Here is a 23,294-nt window from a genome sequence, read left to right on the forward strand (position 1 = left end):
GATAAGTTTATTTCTCTTTCAAAGCTCTATGTTTTCTGAGTTCCAGTGTCCATCCATAGGGGCTTTAAAGATAGCTTCACTGTTTAATATTTAATATCCATGTGATTTCAACTTGGTAAACCTCTCTGTGCATTTATGGAATCTGGATAATAATATTTAGCTTCATTAATGTTAAATGAGACATATGCATCCCACTGATTTGCATACTATATTTCACTTAGCATCATCACTGGTGACTGGGAAGAGTGAGCTCTATACCTCTTTTTTTTCTCATTTCAACATTTGCCATTCTATCTTGAAGGAACAATATGTGAAAATAAGTAAATTATACAAGAGCTCTGCAGGGGCAGCAAGTGGGCATGAACAAGAGCAACTTCATTTGCCCCTCTGCAACTATCGTGGAAAGGTTTAATGTTAAGTGGGATAGCAGTCGTTGCTGGTGATATTTAAAGTGGGTTGGTTTTGCTCCTAGGCCTAAGATACAAGGTTGAAGAATGAAACAGGCTTTACCAGACTTGATAGGACAACAGAACATGTCTTACTGAGAATTGTCTCCATATTACTGACCCTGTGGCCCAAAGTGAAAGGAGGAATAATAATGGGGTGTCTGCAGAGGCAACCCTTAGTGGAATATTCATATCTAACTAATTATTTCATTTATTTCTAGGACCTGAAATGGTTTAGTGCTTTCAAAAGTGCCTTGCTTCTAACTAGGTAGATAGTTGTTTCTCCTGTGATCTTTGGCTTTAGTGTAAGTTCATGGAACATGTTGATTTTCATAACATTTCAAATGGAGCTCAAATCAGCTGTCAGTTGTTTATAGGCAATTTTCCTTATTATACAGAACTCTGTTATTATTATACTTGATCACTGTTCACATCTATTTGCACGTAACTGTTTCAAGATGGGAGGAGGCCCCTGAATCATGCCAGGAATAAGTTAAGTCAGCTTGCTCAAGAGTGGATGGGAAGAAATGTTTGGCTCTTCCTCTGAGTCAGTCACTGCCCTTTCTCAGGGTTCTAGACTTAACATTCTCTATTTACAGACTTCCCTTTATACACCTAACACTGACACTACAGAATTTGGGCTGTCCTATTGAACAGCAATCTTGAGCTCTCAAGATTCATCTTTGTGCATTTTCCAGGAGTCCTAGAGAGATGTCACACATGAGTGATGTGAGAATAAAGGATGGGAGTGTTTGCATAGCTCATCCTTTATTTTGCAAATTGAGCAATGGGCCAGCAAGGAGATGTGTCACAATCTATGCTGTCTTACACTCATGCCTGAAAAAGTCAACATTAAAAATACTTGAAGGTGACTTGAATTCAGACTTTAGGATACCATAATGTAGTGAATAGAGTTCCAACCTTAGTGATAGTATTGGGTTCATGACTTAGAACCTATTTCTTAATATCTAGCCTCTCCCCCAAAGTAGCTTTACTACTTTTCTCATCTTTGAAAGTTGGAAAATAGAAAATTTTAAGGACCCATTGAATTGATGCTTATAGACTAAATACTTGACACACTCTCCAATGGGTGACAATCATTAGCAGGGACAACACCTTTTATCTTTCTCCTTTCCATCAACAACACTTCCCCCACAAGGCTACAGCATACTGAGGCATTTCACCCCATCCATCTCTTTCTTATCCACCAGTCCCTGCCACACTGAGATTTGGATATTGAAGGCCCTTAATACAATCTTGCTAAGGAGTGAATGAATAAATACATAAAGTGTTTGTCACTTAGGAGATACTCAGTAACATAAGTGCTTTTTCCTCTGACATCAGCTTCCCTTTCACTAATTTGAATGGCAGAAAATACCCTCTCTACTTGTCATACTGTGTATTTTTGGAGGAAGGAAAAAAAAATGAACCAATTCCATGAGCAGTGAAAGAGTTTAGTGAAAGAGAATTTAAAGCCAGCAATCTGGTCGATTCTGAGGGTATAAATTAAACTAGTTAAGCAGCCTTGATCCAGGCTATCGGCAAGACAACTGTCAGACCCTGGCATTTACAGTTTTCCATTCTTTCTTAAGATTAGGATGTAAAATTCAACCCAAAACATCAAAGGTTACAAAGTGAAATAGGATAACAACAAAATAATCCTAAATAGTTCAGTGTGGATTGGAACCAAAGACTGAGGACTATGACTGTCAGGCTCATCTAGGTCCTATATTGCTAACAGATGGTAAGCATTTTCATGGGCTTGGGACTAGTTTAGATCAGAGTGAGAATCCTCTCCTTTCCCCAACCCAAGAGGCTCTAATTAGTACGTAGGACATTAGATCAAGTTAACAATCTGGGCTGACATCCTATTTGTTAGTTTTAGATCGAACTCATACCTTAGAGTAGCTGAATGAGCTTATTAACACACACACACACACACACACACACACACACACACACACACACACACACACTAAAAGAGTAGGTTTCTTTTCTATAGGGATCAAAATAAAGATTTTCAAAGTCTTCTTGCAAAGGGCTCCAAAGATTTGTTGGATATCAAATAACTCCTTCAAGACAACATTTTGATGAGTTAAGTGTAAATGAATCAGAAACATATGGATTAAGTTTCCCTTGAAATATACAGGGGCTTAAAAATCAAAGACAAAACACTGCCTGGCCCAGGGTCTTACAGGTTGTGCCAAACCCAACACATTTGAGCAACAGTTCAAGATATTTGAGGGATCCAAGGCCGGGGCTTGCCTGACCACGCCTTGTTCCTACCGTATTGAAATAGAGAACATAAGTAATGCCATTTATATTGCATTATTACTGAAAATTCCTCATTCTTTGTGGTTTGAAAATTAGCTAGACTAAGACTTACACACACACACACACACACACACACACACACACACACACACTCACAAACACACAAAACCCTGCAAGTGGTGTCTGCAGCACACTAAGCTCCTTAAAATCCAGAAGGCAAGTTCAAGTCATTTGCAGACATTGTTGCTGTCTGAGACTGGTATAGAACTGGGCATTGGCAAAGCTTCAAACAGCAAGATACTGGTGAATCTGAGACTTGCACTTCTGATGTTCCCTGTGGTACCAGCAGGAAGGGTATATTGGAATAAAGAATAGTTATTTCTGAAGATGTCACACATCAATCATTACTTCTAATAGCCTTTTTATTTGCTGTATATAGTAGATTTTACAACTTCTAATAACGCGCACATTTAGAAAACTCATCACAGGAAACAGTAGCTTGAAATAGATTTCATTAGCTAAATATGCTAATACATGTTAAATTTTAATTTGAGTTGCATTCATAATTAGTCCACTTTTATCACTTGAGATAAATAATAAAATCTTAGTACAATCTATTTACAGACATAATTAGTTTTGTATTGACTAGTCACATCACCAAATCCAGGAGTACGAAAAGCAATGTAGATATCTATTTGGAGAATAGAAACAATTATTTACCTTAGGATATATATGGTCAGTCCATTTTAAATGTTGATCTTATCAAATATAATACACATCTGAAAGAAATATAGAAAATAGAGAGAAAACAAACATTAAATTTAAAGTCATCAGTCAATACAGTACTATCAAGAAATGAGAACTTTTTACATGAATAGTCTCTTTGTCATTAGGTGAAACAGAAATGCTTAATTGCCATTGTGTTTCTAGAAGCTTTGATCCCCTGAAGATACGATATACTCAGAATGGTACCAATACAATGTACACTAATCTCAGAGAAGAAAGGAGAGATGTACGTGCCAGGGTCTGATGGTATTACTACTGATACCCTGGAGCAAGGCTGCGTAAATAGCACAACTTAAAGCTATAGAACCAAGTAGATTAATGGCTTGAAGTTTATAAGAATGTCTACCTTATTATATGTTACAAGTCCTCAGACACGACAACACATCAAAACCAAGACCTAGTATCTAGATTTTGGTAGCCACAGGGTTCTGAGAACCACTCCCCATGGTTACTGAAGGAAGACTCTACTATTCTGTGGTCTGAGTTTTTCAGTTACTATATTGCGAACAAACATATTTAGCAATCATTAAACACACTGCAGCTCTGTCACTGATCATAGACTAAAGTTCCATAGATCTATTACAGTTTATTTAACCAGGTATTCATTGTGAGGGTTCTCCGATATCGCTATCAAAATCCAAACTAATGTGAACAAGTTTTAGGAAGACTTTGGTTTTTCTTCCCTTAAATTCCTCAGAGTGCAATATTTGGATAAAAATAGTCACGTGATATGTTTGAGATGCATTCCCCCATGAGCTGGTTTGGCACAAAGTGGTAACTGTAGCTCTGCAATTACCCAGAAAAGCAGTAACACGGAACTCCCCTACAGATGTGACAAGGGAGGGACTCCCTCTCCTGGATCTCCTTAAAAGCGAGTGCTCATTTTCTTCCTGGCCTAAAGATGATAAAGGTGAAAAAGCACAAGTCCCCAGTGTCATCAGCCCGCCCTTGACACTAGTGAGTGTCACCAGGTACTGGCTTGTTTTGCATTCATGTTTCCCTTTGCCATTACCTAGTTGTACTGGATGAATGCACATGCTTTGTTATGTTTATTTCTCATTAATTAGTGGATGTCCCTTGTATTTTACAACAATGAGACTTAGCCATATAGCTTGCAGTATTGTTTGTGATGAAATGTTTACAATTTTTATGTCTTCTATCAGTCTCTTCTTGATTATACATTCTAATTTTGGTGTTAATTATAAATGGCCATCCCAAGCCAAAGATTTCATAAATATTTGTTACATATCTATCATTCCTTTAATGCTATTTAATGTTTAACTTTCTTTGTTTTGTTTCATTTGGACAGGGTCTTGAAATATATCCTCATCTAGACTTCAACACAAAATATTCTTGCTTCAGTATCTTGAACACTGGGGTTATTTTAACAATAGGCCACAAGTTTGCTTATGCTTAATTTTACAATGTTGTTGGTTTTGTTCTCTTGTTTTGGTTAATTGTATATTAAAGATATACAATTTAATTTAATTAATTAACCATAAAGTGTTTGTAACATTCCATTTAGACAATTTATTATGCTAAAATTCCTGAATTCAGAAGGCATGTGAACAGACTTTAATAAATCTTTTATAATCGCCCTCCTTCCTATGCTTCTGCTTCATGAGGTGTGGTGATACACATTGCCTGCCTCTGACTCAGAGCATAGAGAAGGTAATGGGTGACCAATCATCCTATTGTGTCACTGTAGGTGTCATACAAAAGGACAACATAACATTGAGACTCTTGTGAGTGTTATGATTCTACACTATGAATGTATACTCGGTGGCAAGGACTTGCATAGGAACTCTTTGTACTGTGCAGAAAAGATCCCTTAGTTAACACCAATGAGATAACAGGCCCATGGTTCTCAAATACAAAGAAATGGATTTTGCTCTTAGAGATCATGAGAGAGGGTTCTTCTCTAGCTGAACATTCAAATGAAAATAAAGTCCAATGAAATTCATCATGACGTCATGAGAAGAACATCCTGTTCCTTGTGTTCAGATACACAAGCTATGAAGTCTATAAGATAAGATATGCATATGATTAGGAGCTGCCAAGTCTGTGATTAGTTATGCTCCAATAAAAGATGAATGAATCAAGCATTATTTGTTGAAAAGTTGTCTCTGGATTTTAAGTTTTACTTTATGATGCATCAAGAGAGAGTTTATTCAGTTTCTCAATCCAGAAACATTTAAGCAGAAAGAGAGCTCTGAGGTGATTGTTAAGAAGTTATTTGGGGAAGCATTCAAGTTTATTTGGAGAAGACATTGGTAGTCTGCATGTGTAATGCTAATGCCAGTCAATAAAAAACATAAGACAGCCTCTGCTGAATGGTGATCAAAAGGCAAACATGGGCTAAGTCATATGGTTTTGAGGCTTTGTTAAAATGTAGCTTATGTCAGAATAAAAGCTTGTATGTGTGAGTGCTGGTGGACCCACACATGTGTTGCCATAGCAATCACCATACGGTCTCAGAATCTACTTGGGTCACCTCCTACCTTTACCTGCTAGAGGTTACATCACAACCCAAATAAAAGGCAGACACTCCTGACCTCTGTCCTCTCTTTCTCCCACTTGTCTTCATCGCCACCTTTGCCCTTTTACCCACAATAAACATCCCAGGTGGAACTGTTTTGACTGGGTGTGGTCTGTGACATAAGCCATGATTCTAACACAACGGTAAGCAGGTAATGTGTGTCTTTCTATGTTAGTGTGGGCATGTGATGATGGATACTCCCAGGACAGCTATCTCCTCCGTTTTCTCCTCATGAAACCTCATCCTAGCAGTCCTAGATTCCTAAGATTCAGGCCATTACATCTTTCTCCTACTTGAGGCCATCTGCAACCCAGCTGGTTGAAAGTTTTAGAATTTCCCATCATTTGTAAGTCAACTTTCCTAAATGATGACACTAAGCCTAGTTTGCTGACGGCAATCAATGCTAATGATGATTTTATTTTTCCTCATTATAAAAGTAGTTATTTAGAGATTGGAAAAAATTTCTTATTTAGTCATCGAATACTGTAGATCTTTACAGAATATTGATCTTTACAGAATATTTCCTTTAACTTTCCTTGATACTAGAAAAAAATGTCACAGACAACACAGCTGAAGTTAGATTAAAAGGTACCTTGACGTGCAAATAGAGAATTTTCCTGAAGTTACTATTTCTAAGCAAGAATTAAATTCCAGTTTCTATGTATAAACAAAAGCCGACTTTCAGATGCTGCTGCAGTGTTACCCACCTATGCTGACAGAGTTGAGATTTCTGCATCTTCCATCTCATACCCTGAATCTCAAACCCTTGTCTTGAAGTCTTCCTGCTTAAGTTAAATTCATGAAATATGTGTTTCTACGCGTCACTTTACTTTCTTGAAACAATTTTATCTTCAACTCCTTCTTCACCAAATACATTTTTCTATAATCAGAAATAATTGGATTTAAGTTCAAATGAGTAATCTTATTTTGCTTTTGTTATCACCTTAGGATGTTCCTAAGATTCAGGGTGTGACCTACAGTAAAACTTCAGATTGGGAGCTTAGAATTAATTGTGCAATTCCGTGAATGCTAATTTAGCTCAAAGAATTTGTTTTCATCTAATATAAATAAAAAGTCAAAATAAAAGGATATTTGTAAGCACACTTAGGAAATTACATCAGATTAAGAAATAAGACACAAAGTCGTAGGAAGCATAAGACTGAACTCCAATTTCAGAAGCTACATAGACCAGTGATGTAGATGATTTTTACTGCATAAAAAGTATGTACAGTAGAACTGACTCAGATGCCCAATATTTGACATAGATAACACTTGATCTGTGCTGCAGAAGCTGCCAGCCCAGTGCTGCCTCTGGCTTTTCAGAGACCTTTTCAAAGAAAGAACAGTTTGGAAAACACCCTTCTTTGGGATCTTTAGGATCTTTAGATGAGGGATTATTGGTCAAGTCCTGCCTTATCTAGGAGCAAAATGTAAGCAATATATAAAGGCACCCTGCAGTATGGAAGCTCCTGGGTTCTCAAGCCCTGCTGATTAGTTTTTGGAAGCTCCTAAAGAGAAAGGCTCCTTAAGGCAATTTGGAAACTTTACATAGATTCACTGTCAATGGATCCAAGAATTACATTAAGTGTATCCATGAGCATCTATCATCTTTTGTTTTCTATTATCTTTCATTCCTTTAAGATGCAGAGCATATAACAACAGCAGAATGGCTGAGACAAAATCATGAGCACAAGGACAATCTGGGCTACATAGTGAGACTGTGTATCGATAAACAGAACACAGGGTAGTCTATGGCTCAGGAATTCTACTCATTGATGTGGAGAGCATGCCATGTGTACACATAGGTCTAGTGTGTCACTAACAATAATTTATTCCCAGTTCCCCTTTTTTTCCAACTGGCTATTCTATTCTGTTTGTGGCCAGCCATCATAATCAATCTACATCTTCTCTAATCTACATCTTCTCAAATATTGCAAATATTTCTAGATTACTTTACTGTTTGTTTGAATGTTTGTTTTTTTTTTCAATAATTCTGCTGTAGTCTGAATGAGTTCTTCAAAGCTTGTGACTAACATTTTAGCAGTATCTAGAGGAAAGACCTTTAGGAGATGATCTGGACCATGGGGTATTCTTCTGTAGATGGATTTAATGCCCACATTGAAGAACTAGGTTCCTGATATAAAGAAAGAATTCACACTCATTTCTTTTCTCTGTGTTCTCCCATAACATGGTCTTCTGCCCAGTGAGGGCATGGTACAGACTCTTTTGCCATATGGCCTGACTTCAAGCCTTCCAGTATAGTGAGCCTGCAGAACTTCTATCATCTATAATTTATCCAGCCTAGAGCATTCTGTTATAATTGCATAAACCAGACTGACACACCACTGATTGTGTTTCTGTGGCATATTTTGTTCAAAAGTAATCATTTGTTGAACCTGAAAGGGGTTCAATAAACAACACACTGAGCTGTAATCAATTGCAATATGTCCCAAAACATCTAATATTATTAGGGCATGCTTGCAGAAGATGATGATACAATGTTAAGAAATATTTTTGTTTGTTTTTCGAGTGTTGTAGATTGAGAGCAGAGCCTTGGGCATATTAGGCAAGCAGTGTGCCAATGGACAGTATCCACAGTTCTATAATTTTTTTTACCCATAGAAGTTGCTTTATTCACTCTGCATCATAACCGGTTTGTTCTTTCTGTCCATATCAGCTGTTACTGAACTGTTGCCGGCTCCACTAGGTTAACAAGATGGCCCACTAGCCTTCTTAAATCTTAATAGTCTTTGCTGTGTGGTCATCAGATGAATGATAGACTCACAATTCATTGACTGATAGGAATTGCCTACTCTACTCAAAAATCAAGCTGAAATTATGGAAAAATCTTAAACCTTTTGAAAATTATAACTTCTTCACAGTTATGCAAATCTGTCAACAATAATTAAATCAGCACACTTTATAATTTTAAAAATAAGGATTGCATCAGTTCATGAGTTAATTATTTAGTGCCCTGTAGGATCTCCAATGTGGGAGGTATTTAGACTCATCAGACCCCAAGAATTACATGAAACTGCTTAGAAGAGTCTGTGAGGACAGTAGCCCCTGAGAGGACCTTATTGCTTTTTCTGCTTATTTCAAAGTCCCACTTGTGCAAAATTATTTACTCAGTTCAAGGATTCTGTCCTGAATGTCTATGTAATCTGTGAGTTTTGACATACAAAGAAAGGAAAGGAAAAGTAAACAATTTTCACAGGCAATCAAATACTGGAAATTCCAGAGACATCCTTAGTGTGGGGTGACGAATGAGGTCATTTGCTAAGAAACTGAAGTGGTCAAAATGGCAGTTAAGCCATATCACTTTGCAACTGCACGAATTCCAAGATTACACCATGTGACAATTCTAAAACCTCTGAGCAGAACTTGCTGTCATCCTTCAGGATTGTTTGTAATGCCCTCAGTCATCTGTGGTACCTTTTTAGCTCCCATTCTGCCTTCTGAATTTGAAGTGAATGCTGCTCTAATATCATGGGCAAAGGATGAGGCATCCCAAGTAGAGGAGTCCAAGGGAGGGTTCCTAGACTCCCTTCGGTTTCCACTGGTGTTGGAGTCTTCTCACTGGTCCAGGCATCCTGCTTCATCCTTCTCCTTCCTGCCTGTGCCTGAGACGCCCCAGCAGAAGCACAAGATGCTTAGAGATGCTGTCTATAACAAGCAACACAATGCAGATGTTTAGAATGCACATCTAGTTTTCAGTATGTCAAATCTAGAACTTTTCACCATAACATGGCAATAAATCAGAAGGAATAAAATCAGTGACAAACAAATGTTAGGGTAAAAATATTGAAAAACTTTCTGAAGTTATGTTGAAACATTTTTTGCTTGGGCAATTATCAACAGAGTGTTGTTTTTCTTGAACGTTAAGCTGCACTTGCATGATGATACAAGTCAATTTACTGTTTGTATCTAGAGTAGGTGACCCTGTATACTGAGTTCTATCTTTAATTGTCATGAATTAGATTCTTTCGTACCAACTCTGGCTTCCTGCTTTGAGAGTCAATGCTGGGTGCACTCCTGCTATGAAGTAGAGTCACAAAGAGGACATGCTTTTGTAGAAAATATTCTTAGAGACACTTCCAAAGGCAGATATGGGAACTTCTGGAGCAGAAAAGATGTATGGAGAAGAAGGCAGAGCCTTTTTCTACACATGTTCTCATTTTATTTTGCTTTTGTCTTTTGGAAGATTATGTAACAGCAGTCCTTTATCTAAACCATAGAGACTCCTAAGAATTGGCCCCCCAATGCTATCAGGAATGGGGATGAACTTCAGTAGAATAAGTTGGTAGAACACTGATATAAATGTATGGTCACTGTGATCTAGGCAGGGGTTAAGTCCTGAGATGTGTGAACTTGTCCAGTGCTCAGCACAGTATGATGCTGTGACTCTGAGGATCTAGAAGAAAACTGTTCCATAGTGGGGCTGCTGAACCTCATGGATTGCTTCACCGTTCAATGACCCAGACTCCTACTATAAAATTATAATAAAAACCACCAGCCCTCACTGCTTACAGATAAAAGAACAGACTTCACTCATAGTTATTAGAGCGTAGATAGCCAAAGTCAGAAGTCCTGGCCGACATGCCACTCAGCCTCTGGCAAATAAGATACTGTTTGCTTCCTTTAAAATATTCTGTCCCTGAAGTAGTATCCATGACAATACTAGGATTAGTATTAGGATACAATGGAATGATTCAAGTGAGAAACAGCAGCCATCAATGCATTCACGTGATCCAGGCCCTGGACCCTTTACCAGAATAGGTCCCTCCCTGACATAGATCCAGGGCTGGGAAGTATTCAGAAGTTGTCCTGCTTGTATCTGGGATGCAGTCCTCATGAGTAAAACTGTCCTCGTGAGCTGAACCAACAATAAGCTTTCAGTACTCTCAGCTTAGCCGGGACCTAGGATCAGTCATCCATAGGCTATTCTCAGGATGTGAACCAGAGATACAGGAAAGTATAGGCCTGGCAGAGACCTGAGGACACACACTGCCGGCTGAAATTCTCATGTGATTACGCTTAGTTCCTTGTCATGTGACCTCTCTAGATCACAGCATAAGGATTTTTCAAAAGTAACAACTGGCCTCTTCCAAAGCAATAGGTCTGAGAGAGAGAAGACCAGGGTGTTTCTTCTGCTTTCTTCTACCAGTCACACTCTCATGTCCAGGGAGAGGCAGAAATCTGTACTGGGGAGTGTACAGGAGCTGAGGGCTAGCCTCAGAGGCTGGCTGCCATCACTACTACCTGGAACCTTTTATCTGTTAAGACAGGAAGTTATCCTTTATAGTTAGGTAATTTTTCTTTAGAACTTGTTATTATAACTTAGGATACATACTGTATTCTGACTCAGCATTGTCCCTAAGTAGGACATGATCTAACTGACACAGCTGGCTACTTCTTACTTGTCAGCACCTGTCTTCTTCTTGCCAGGCTGGGCAGCTTCAGGAATGAAGGTACCAGTGCTGTGTCTTGGGGAAGCATCAGCGTAGGGATGGTAAAGGGATGGTAAAGAGTATCTGAACAGGGAGCTATGTATACACTATCGGGAAAAGGAACACCATGACTCCTCATGATAGTATGACCGCCCCTTATTACAGGAGGCTAACTTCAGGCTACAGAATGGGAAGAAATGGTGGTGTGGGGGCCAAGCAGAGCTTTGTCAGGAAGGATGTTACATGTCACCTTACAGGATGTGGTATTTGATGCAACAGTAGCCACAGGATTCTAAGAACATTCATGATTGCTACAATTATGTCCCTAAAATATCCCTCTGGCTGTATGGGAAGATGGTTTAAGAAGGAAAAAGTAAGAGACCCAATTAGTTAGCAAGTTTTGCCATTGTTTAGGTCATGGGGCTTCCAACAGGAGCAGAGTTCCCATCACAGAGAAATGGGGGCTGGGTGGACAACTATGTTGCTTAGAGAAGAACTAGGAAAATCTGGTAACTGGGTGAATCATCACAGAGAAGAAACAATTTCCAGCTACGTGAACATGGTAGAAACTCAAAATTTGGTTTCTTCAACTAGAAATGATATTTTAGTGTCCTTAGAAATTAAAAAAACAGACTGTATAAAGTTCTTATCACATTTTTCAGTACAGCAAGGAAAATACAACAGTTTAAGCCATAGTATCCACATTACTGAGTGTTCATAGACCTGAAGAGGCAAAGATAGACAGTCAAAGGGCAATGACTACAAATAGACAACAGAGACGGAACAGTGAATCCAAATTAACAGAAAAGCCACTGGGCAAGTGTTATGCACATATCAAGAAAGTCTAGTATAAATCAGAAATGAACATTAAAATTACATTTTATTTTTAAATTAAAGGTGTAAGCTTGGTGGTTGTGGTGCACACCTTTAATCCCAGCACTCAGGAGGCAGAGGCAGGCAGATTTCTGAGTTTGAGGCCAGCCTGGTCTACAAGGTGAGTTCCAGGACAGCCAGAGCTATACAGAGAAACCCTGTCTCGAAAAAAAAAAAAAAAAGTGTAATTTCTTAACTATCCAGAAGGGATTTCCTTTCAGAGAAATACCACCATGATTTACTGAGCCATAAATCAAAAGACATAGGTCTAATAAAAATATTCAGAAAATTAGAATGGAAATACTAAAAATTAGGCTGGCTCTATAGTGATCCACTGGATCTATAGAGTATCCATAGAGTCTGGAAGAACAACTGGATATGCTTCAAGAGTGTATTCATTCTACAAAAATATCTGCTTCTCTAAGACGAAAGGATGGACTATCCAGAGACTGCCCCACCTGGGGGTCCATCCGATAATCAGCCACCAAATGCAGACACTATTGCATATGCCAACAAGATCTTGCTGAAAGGACACTGATATAGCTATCTCTTGTGAGGCTATGCCAGTGCCTGGCAAATATAGAAGTGGATGCCCACAGTCATCTATAGGATAGAACACAGAGACCCCAGTGGAGGAGCTAGAGAAATTACCCAAGGAACTGAAGGGGTCTGCAACCCTATATGTGGAACAACAATATGAACTAATCAGTACCCCCAGAGCTCGTGTCTCTAGCTGCATATATAGCAGAAGATGGCCTAGTCAGCCATCATTGGGAAGAGAGGTCCCTTGGTCTTGCAAACTTTATATGCCCCATACAGAGGAACGCCAGGGCCAAGAAGTGGGAGTGAGTGGGCAGGGGAGCAGGGTGTGGGTGAGGGTATAGGGGACATTCGTGATAGCATTTGAAATGTAAATGAAGAAAATATCTAATAAAATAATTAAAAAGTATCTGCTTCTATATTTTATAGAAAAAATAAATAAATGCAAGTTATTTTTTATATAGTATACACACAAATATATTTTAAAACACTTCATACAAGAGTAATAAATCTAAAATAAATAAGTTATTCATACGTTCCATGTTTTTCTGAGAGACATGACAAAATAAGCTATTTTTGTGTGTTTATGTTTGTGCATATCTATTTTCATGGGCACTCCCATGTGTTTATGTCAATGTGATGATAAGGCATCAATATTGTGTGCCCTCCTTAATCAGTCTATTTCTTTTGTTTTGAGGCAAGGTCTTTCATTGAACTTTGCAGTTACCAGTTGACTAGATGATTTGGCCAGTGATGCCCAGGTCTACCTGTCTCTGAATTTGTAGCTCTGAGACTACAATCACTGGCCACCATAATCAGTTTTTTATGTGGGTGCTGTGTTCTAAACAAGAACTTTATCTACTATGACAATTCCTCAGTCCATTGGCTCTTCACTTTTACAAATCTTAATATACTGGCAGTAAGTTTGACTGAAGATGGTGTATCTTTATTACTTTTGATTGTTTAGACAATGCTTCATGTTACTGTTAAAATTATAATGGCTTGGATTTTATGGATTTGTGCATTCAATACACATCTTCTGAGCTACACTTAGAATCTCTGTGTCGTATTTTATTTTTTATTAAACTAATAAAATTTATTTTAAAATATACAACACAATATTGACATTTTTTAAGTCATCAAAATAAATTATAGTAGTTAAAGGCCTATTAAATATACAGGATATCTTCTGAAGCTAAAACTAATATGCACTCAACCAGTTTTAAAAATCTATTTGGAACATTAAATATGATAGAAGTAGAAAAAAATCTCTTATGAGGTCCTCTATGAAAAAAAATTGTGACAAGTTCCTTATTAAACAGAAACTATTCCATCTCCAAGGGAGAATACTCAGCATAACTGTTCTTTCATAGAATGAATTGGGGTAGTGTTCCTTCTGTTTCTATTTTGTGGAATAGTTTGAAGAGTATTGGTATTAGGTATTCTTTGAAGGTCTGATAGAATTGTGCACTAAATCCATCTGGTTATGGACATTTTTTGGTTTGGAGACATTTAATGATTTCTTCTATTTCTCTGGGGGGGTTATGGGAGTATTTAGACAGTTTATCTGCTCTTGATTTAACTTTGGTATTTGTTATCTGTCTAGAAAAATGTCCATTTCATCCAGATTTTTCAGTTGTGTTGAATACAGGCTTTTGTAGTAGGATCTGATGATATTTTGAATTTCCTCATTTTCTGTTGTTATATTTCCCTTTTCATTTCTGATTTTGTAAATTTGGATACTGACTCTGTGCCCTCTGGTTAGTCTGGCTAATGGTTTAACTATCCTGCTAATTTTCTCAAAGAACCAACTCCTGGATTTGTTAACTCTTTGTATAGTTTTTGTTTGTTTGTTTGTACTTGGTTGATTTCAGCCCTGAGTTTATTTCCTGAGGTCTACTCCTCTTGGGTGAATTTGTTTCTTTTTGTTCNAGAGCTTTCAGGTGTGCTATTAAACTGCTGGTGTAAGCTCTCTCCAGTTTCTATTTGGAGGCACTCAGAGCTGAGTTTTCCTCTTAGCACTGCTTTCATTGTGTCTTATAAGTTTAGGTATGTTGTGGCTTTGTTTTCATTAAATTATGAAAAGTCTTTAATTTCTTTCTTTCTTTCCTCCATAACCAAATTATCATTGAGTAGGGAATTGTTCTGCTTCTATGTGTATGTGGGCTTTCTGTTGTTTTTGTTACTATTGAAAACCAGCTTAGTCCATGGTGATCTGATAGTATGCATGAGATTATTTCAATCATCTTGTATCTGTTGAGGCCTGTTTTGTGACCAATTATATGGTCAATTATGGAGAAGGTACCATGAAGTGCTGAGAAGAAGGTATATTCTTTTGTTTTAGGATGAAATGTTCTGTATATATCTGTTAAATCCATTTGGTCCATAAATTCTGTTAGTTTCACTGTGTCTCTGTTAAGTTTGTGTTTTCCTGATATGTTCATTGATGAGAGTGTTGAGTTGATGTCTCCCACTCTAAGTGTGTGAGGTGCAGTGTATGCGTTGATCTTTATTAACGTTTCTTTACTGATTGTGGGTGGCCTTTCATTTAGAGCACAGATGCTCAGAATTGAGAGTTCTTCTTGGTAGATTTTTTTTCCTTTCATGAGTATAAAGTGTCCTTCCTTATCCTTTTTGATAACTTTTGGTTGAAAGTTGATTTTATTCAATATTAGAATGGGTACTCCAGCTTGTTTCTGGGGATCATTTGCTTGAAAATTTGTTTTCCAGCCATTTACTCTGAGGTAGTGTCTGTCTTTGACAGTGAGGTGAGTTTCCTGTAGGCAACAAAATGCTGGGTCATGTTTACATATCCAATCTGTTATTCTATCTCTTTTTATTGGGGAATTAAGTCCATTTATGTTAAGAGATATTAAGAAATAGTGACTGTTGCTTCCTGCTATTTTTAATGTTATTTTAATGTTTGTGTGGCTATCTTCTTTTGGGTTTGTTGAAAGAAGGTTACTTTCTTGCTTTTTCTAGGGTGTAGTTTCCCTCCTTGTGTTAGCATTTTCCATTTATTATCCTTTGTAGGGATGGATTTGTGGAAAGATATTGTGTAAATTTGGTTTTGTCATGGAATATCTTGGTTTCTCCATCTATGGTAATTGAGAGTTTTGCTGGATATAGTAACCTGGGCTAGCATTTGTCTTCTCTTAGGGACTATATGACATCTGCCCAGGACTTCTAGCTTTTATAGTCTTTGGTGAGAAGTCTGGTGTAATTCTTATAGATCTGCCTATATATGTTACTTGACCTTTCCCCCTAACTGCTTTTAATATTCCTTCTTTGTTTTGTGCATTTGGTTTCTTCACTATTATGTGATGGGAGAAATTTCTTTTCTGGTCCAATCTATTTGGAGTTCTGTAGGGCTCTCATATGTTCATGGGCATCTCTTTCTTTAGTTTTGGGAAGTTTTCTTCTATAATTTTGTTGAAGATATTCAATGGTCCTTTAAGTTGGGACTCTTCACTCTATTCTATATCTATTATCCTTAGGTTTGCTCTTCTCATTGTATCCTGGATTTCCTGGATGTTTTGTGTTAGGAGCTTTTTGTATTTTGCATTTTCTTTGACTGTTGTGTCAATGTTTTCTATGGTATCTTCTGCACCTGAGATTCTCTCTTCTATCTCTTGCATTCTGTTTGCAATGGTTTCTGATCACATTCCTAGGTTTTCTGTCTCCAGGGTTGCCTCCCTTTCTGATTTCTTTACTGTTTCTATTTCCATTTTTAGATCCCTCGTGGTTTTGTTCAATTCCTTCACCTGTTTGGTTGTGTTTCCTGTAATTCTTTAAGGGATTTTTGTGTTTTCCTCTTTTTTTTTTTTTAAAGGACTTTTTTTTTAAAAACTTTATTTATTTATTATATGTAAGTACACTGTAGCTGTCTTCAGACACTCCAGAAGAGGGAGTCAGATCTTGTTACAGATGGTTATGAGCCACCATGTGGTTGCTGGGATTTGAACTCCGGACCTTCGGAAGAGCAGTCGGGTGCTCTTACCCACTGAGCCATCTCACTAGCCCTTGTGTTTCCTCTTTAAGGGCTTCTAGCTGTTTACCTGTGTTCTGTATTTCTTTAAGGGAGTTATTTATGACCTTCTTAAAGTCTTCTATCATTATCATGAGATGTGGTTTTAAATCAGTGTCTTGTTTTTCTGTTGTATTGGGGTATCCAGGGCTCACTGTGGTGGGAGAACTGGGTTCTGATGATGCCAAGTAGCCTTGGTTTCTGTTGCTTATGTTCTTGCCCTTGTCTCTCTCTCTATCTGTTTATCTCTGGTGTTAGCTGGTATTGCTGTGACTTGCCCCTCCTGCAAGCCTGTGTGTCATTACTCTTGGGAGATCAGTTCTCTCTGGGAGGAATTTGGGTATGGAGAGCTGTGGCACAGGGTCAGCTCTAGGGTACAGATAGAAACTGGAAGTCTGTGTTGTATTTTAAACTTACATTCTACCTTGTTTCTGTTATTCTTCCATAAATGTTTGCACATATAAAAATGAAACTTATCCCTGTGGCTGTTTCAAATCTTACCTCCACATGATGGGAGTCCCTTCAGGTGGGTGCATTTACACAGCTGATGGTGCTTAGCCTGCTTTCTCCTCTCTTCTCTTACTCATCCATCTGATCACCAGCTTTCCACAATGAGCAGTGTATTCACAACTCTTTATGATGAAGGATGCTGACTTGCATCGTTGTAGAATACAGAAACCTCAAGGTCCTAGAAAGAAGAATGCCTGGGAACACCTCTGCTTCGATTCATTGCTCTATTGCACTTCCCAGAGATACTCCCAAGGCTATCACTGCCCTGGGTCCTCCAGCTGTAAGGTAATCATCTGTAATGCAAAGTCCTGGGGGACTGGAGGGGACTCTACTAGCTATAACTGAGTGTGGAGGAGTTCTCTAACTCACTGACCTGAGTCTCCAATCTTGATTTCTCAGTATCTCCCCAAACTTAGGTTTAATATGAGTCACTAAGAGTATAAATATAGCCAGATTCTAGGAGTATAAGAACATGGGTTATTATATTATAATGAACTCCAAACCCCAAAGAGACACAAACTGAACTCTGCTTGTACTCTGCCACTGTTCATCTCTCCGAAAGCTAGCTAGTGTGCTTCCTCTGATGACTCCATTTCCAATCCCAGTTTTCCCTTGGGAGCTTTGAAGAACCCTGGGATATAAGGCCCCATGGTTTTCCTCAAGCATTTCCCTAACTCTGTAAATCCAGCAACAGTGTCATGCTTTCTTGGGACTGTCCCTGATGATGCGTGGTATCCTGTTGTGATTACTAACACTGGGGCATTGGATCACCAAAACATTTTTAGTTTGACTAAGAGACTTTGTTTTGTATGGACACTTGATGTTTATCAGATATCAAATGGTAGTGGGAGAGGAAGGGAGGATATACCTGCATTTTCTGTCCAGGCAGAGTCAACAATAGGCCACACTTCACCTTCCTTCCATTCAGGGTTGAGTGGTTCATAGTACTTTGGCTTGCTAACTTTCCTGTTTCCCTTTTAAATTATGCTATATAAAGCTCATGAGCACTTGTCTTGTACAGTTTAAATATTATAGATAAGACAGAAATTCTTATTGTCCTAAGTATTGCACCCTTCTACCTTAGAAATATAAACATAGTTCTCAAATTTCAATTTATGTTAATCATTTCCCTCGCTGACAAAAGAAGAAAAACTCTTATAGTAGTGCTTTTATAGTGCTATAATTAAATTAAGGTATATATGCACACAACAGTCTCTCTGTCTTTGTCTGTCTGCCTGTCTCTCTCTCTCACACACACACTTTATCTCGCCCACAAAAACACATGCTCTCACAAACACATAGAAATATTCATACTCTGACTCTCTCTCTAACACACATACAAATATACTTCTCTCTTTCTCTCTCTCTCTCTCTGTCTCTCTCTGTCTCTCTGTCTCTGTCTCTGTCTCTGTCTCTGTCTCTCTCTCTCTCTCTCTCTCTCTCTCTCTCACACACACACACACACACACCACTCTGCATATAGAACATTTATTATTTTGTCACTCATACAGCCACAAATTCCTGTCTTTTTAAATATCTCCTTCCCAGCCCTGACTTTGCACTGTGAGGATTTGGAGAAGCAGAGGCCTGGATCAGCCTCAAGGCAAATACCAAATACCCAAATATCAAGTGCAGCAGTGCTTCTCCACCAAGCCAAGGCCTGGGGCTGGCTACTGCTGGCATCACCTTCTTTTCCTCAGGGTAGAAATTCTCTCCAGATTTCCAAAACTCCCATTACAGTTAAGCTAATGCCACCCTCCTTAAAGTGTTCAATCAACGTGCTCCACCCAGACTGTTCGAGTGCTAGTCTCACCACTTGTCTTTGAACACTGTGTACCCGCCTCAGTTTCTTTTCCTACCTTAGTTGTGGATATGGAGCATCTGCCTCTCAGAGTTGTGGTGCCATACCTGGGATGTACCTTTAAAACAGAAGTAGGCCTTGTACTGACTAGTAAGGGCTCTAAGTGGTGAACAGCATTGGCTAAAGTTGTTTTTTTTTCTTTCTGGGATTGTGTGACCCCTGCACAGAAAGGAAGATGCAGCGGGAGAGTTACTGAGTCTGAAACACCCAGAACAGGCCTGGTATCCCCTAGTGCTTTCAGCCATGGGACAAACACTTTCTTTGGATCATTGTGTTTCATTACATGCACAGAAGGCATGGGCAGAAAACAGAGGAAGTGCATGCCTGAGGGCTGCTAGGAGCAGACCAAGTATATAGAATACAGGAAGAGAAAATCAGGATGTGGTTGGATGGCATGAGGACATATAGGAGGTTGAGGAAGGGGAAACACTGTATGAAACACCACCTAACAAAATCTTTCTTGCAAATTCAGGGATTGGCATTAAGTAGGAGGGGAACAACCATTTTCTAAATTCTTGCTGTTCGTCAGGCTTGCCCTAGGCAAGGCAAGTTCTCATATAGAGCACTTAACCATCAACAAACATCTAAGGTAATTCATGTCAGGCTGCTTTTTGTTGTTGTTGTTTGTTTGTTTTTTATTTGTTTCTTTATTATTGTATCACTCTTGTTTTAGTAAAAATAAATAAATAAATAGATAGATAGATAGATAGATAGATAGATAGATAGATAGATAGATAGATAGATAAACTGATTTCTGGCTGATCTTAAATTTCTATTGAACTTCTCTTTTTGAATATCCTGCCACTAGGTTTGCCTTGACATCGTTTTCTGAAAATGGCAAGAGATATGGAGCACATGGGACACAGGAAAAAACTTCCAGCCACAGGTCTCTAGTAACAGCGGCAAGGACATGGTCTTTGTCACCGTGGTTAGGGAATGCTGTTTTCGAGTCACTAGGAGGACAGACAAGTGTGCAGTTACTGGTGGAGAAGCCAAGCACATGAAGGGTCTAAAAGCAAGTGAAGAAAGCTGGGTATAGGGGAAATAAAGATGGTTTCTTGGCAAGCCTTAAGAGAGAGCCGGGACATGCAGTATGCTCAGAAGCTAACAATGTTTTCAGAAAGTGAAAAACTTCATATCCTCCCTCCAAAGGCCTTGCTAGAAGGAAAGGCGGTCAAGCCTGGTAGAAGAAAACTAGAAGAGGCAGCCAGAGGTTCTCCGTGGGACATCTCTGCTAGTCACCTTCTGCCTTTCCCCTTCCCAAGTGTAACTTAAACTTTGCATTTGTGCAGTAAGAGCTACATGTGCAGATGATGCCATTGATATTCCATCCTTTCCCTAAACTAATGGCATGTTTTAGCCCTGTGTAATGGGTGTGTGTGTGGGGGGGTAGCATTCAGAAAAACCCTTTTCTTCTGCAAGATGGTGTCCCCATGTAGCTGAGCAAAAAACTATTTGCCTGGGCTGTTTGAAAGAGTGAATTTGGATGAACTTCAGGTGAACAATGTTGACAGCAGTAACAGTTCCTGAATTTCCCCACACAGGCACTTACAGCTTCCCTTCTTGTGAATTACAGAGGAAACCTTTACCAATCTCTGACATTGGGAACATTTCTTAACTTCTACACTGGCTTTCTTTGCTTTTTCTCTTAAAATTCCACACAGTCAGTCAGCACTCAATGTTCACATTGCTGGGAATTATTAGGAGAACAAAAGTTCCCAGGACAAAGTTCTATTCTCTATGTAAACAAAACCTTGTTTCTATTGTTTTCCTTTTAACCACGAGCAATTAAACTGGAAACACAACTGTGAATTCTTCCCTGTGATGACTTTGGCTGTCCTGTGACACGGACCTGATTTTCTATGGGATCAGCAGAACCCTTACTGGCATGTACACATATCTTTGTTGCCTCCACTCTTCTGTTATGATTAATTCACTTATTAACTTGATAAAGTGCAAAGTTTGATTGCACAAGGCCTGAGTGAATCTCAGCCATGAATGAACATGCTCATTTTAAGTGAAACTCTAAATGACCTTTGCTATCAGCTGTGATTCTTCTGAGATATTACTGAGAATTATTGTGGCTGTGTGGTTAAAAAAGGGAAAAGTCAATCTTCCAAAGATGGTCTGCAGAGAGCTAGAGCCTATTGCTATAAAATATTTAGTGAAAAAAATAAGAAGAATATAAAACAGACATGAAAACAGTACGAAGAAGATAAGCCTCCAGGTATTTTTTACATTTTCAGTACTTGAAGACATCTATGTCTATAGATGCTCTTTCAAGAACCAGAACTACTTAAAACTAGTTCAACATGACCAGGGTCACTTACATGTCAACTCTCAAAAAGGTCAAAGTCACTTAAATTGTAGGAGAGCAATTACCAGAGTTGTGAGGATGGAAATGGCAGATGCTGGCCAACCCATTCACAAGATAAGTACATGCTATAAATAAAGTACAGGGAGAAAACTATAAAAATTAATGTGCATCAGCAGTAGAAATTAAGCATTTCCACCACACAGTCTCAGGTACAAGTTAAGTATATGAAGTCATGTTACTTAACTAGCTTCATATCAGAAAGTATATGTGTACTACAAATATAAACAGTTTTGTGCCGACTATACCTTTGTCCAGGTGGGAAAAATAAGACAAGTTAGCAGAGAATTATGAGAAATACCAATCAACAAACAAAACAAAACAAAACAAAACAATGAGCCACTGGGAATTCTAGTTAGTGCTCACTACAGAAATAAATACAAGGTAAAAGTAACTGAAAGCCACTGAAAACATGGTCCCAGTGCTAAAACTACCTGTACTCTCTTGCTTTATGTCAATTTGATGCATGCTAGAGCCAGCAGAGAGGAGGGAGCCTCAATTGAGAAAATGTCTCTATAAGATCAGGCAAACCTCTTAATTAGTGATTAATGTGGCAAGGCCCAGTTTATTGTGAGTGGGCCACCCCTGAGCTGGTGGTCCTGGGTTCTATAAGAAAACAGACTGATCAAGCCAAGGGGAGACATTCAGTAAGTAGCACCCCTTTGTGGCCTCTGATCAACTCCTGCCTTCAGGTTCCTGCCCTGCTTGATTTCCTGCCCTCACTGCTTTTGATGATGAGCTGTTAGTACAGCTGTTAGTACAGTCTTTATAAATGTGAACAGTATAATCAAAAGCAACTTGGATTTGAGGTTATAGGGCATCACTATGAAGAAGCCAGAGCATGAACTAGAGGCAGGAACTGAGGGGCTAGAAGTGAAGCAGATACCTTGCAGGAATACAGCTTACTAACTTAGTTCTTCTGGCATGCTTTGTTTGTTTCTTTGTTTGTTTGTTTGGTTGGTTTGTGTGTTTTGTTTTGTTTTTTACCTTTTCTTATTGGATATTTTCTTTATTTACATTTCGAATGTTATTTCCTTTCCCCGTTTCCCTCCTTCCCAGAAACATCCTATCACATCCTTCCTCCCCTTGCTTCTATGAGGGTGTTCCTCCATCCACCCACCCCCTCCCCCTCCCCCTCCCCCTCCCCACCTTCGATTCCCTTACACTGGGGCATTTATCGAGCACCTTCATAGGACCAAGGCCCTGTACTCCCATTTCTCCTGGCTTATCTGATTTGTCCACAATGGACTATGTCCTCCTGTGCCAATTAGAAATCAAGAAAATTCCTCAGACATGTCTATAGGCCAATCCAATAGCTAGAGGGAATTCCTCAGTTGAGCGTCCCTCTTCCCAAGTGTGTCAAGTTGATTTTCTGTCACAAAATGCAACCTTAGTACATGGTACATTTGATAATGAATAGCCTACTGAAGGACAAGCATCTTTCTACAATTTTTATTAGTGTGACAATGCTAAAACAAGCAGCACTTAGGTACAGATGACCAAATAATATGTAAACTTTCTGCCAGACAAAAATGTGACAGCTAAAAGACCACAAGGGGAGTCTCTGATAGAAAAAAAATAGACCTTCAGAAATGACTTTATTGGATCCCTATC

The 23,294-nt window shown here is 38.7% G+C and overlaps 1 long non-coding RNA gene across 2 annotated transcripts in view; it reads right to left on the reverse strand.

Moving 5' to 3' along the window:
- Positions 1 to 3,221: 3,221 nt before the first annotated feature.
- The window catches only part of LOC115065616, a 39,391-nt gene continuing 19,318 nt past the window's right edge, over positions 3,222 to 23,294 (reverse strand). Inside the window, exons 1-3 of one of the 2 annotated variants that reach the window (XR_003845392.1) lie at positions 17,437 to 17,533; positions 9,481 to 9,711; positions 3,222 to 3,499 (exon numbers count right to left, since the gene is read on the reverse strand). This is a non-coding gene — a long non-coding RNA (uncharacterized LOC115065616). Of the gene's footprint in view, positions 3,500 to 9,480; positions 9,712 to 17,436; positions 17,534 to 23,294 lie in introns of those variants that run through there. The other variant, XR_003845393.1, reaches the window with a different exon arrangement.

The sequence above is a fragment of the Mus pahari genome, chromosome 16 (assembly GCF_900095145.1).
Source record: "Mus pahari chromosome 16, PAHARI_EIJ_v1.1, whole genome shotgun sequence".
In the NCBI taxonomy this organism is placed as follows: domain Eukaryota; kingdom Metazoa; phylum Chordata; class Mammalia; order Rodentia; family Muridae; genus Mus; species Mus pahari.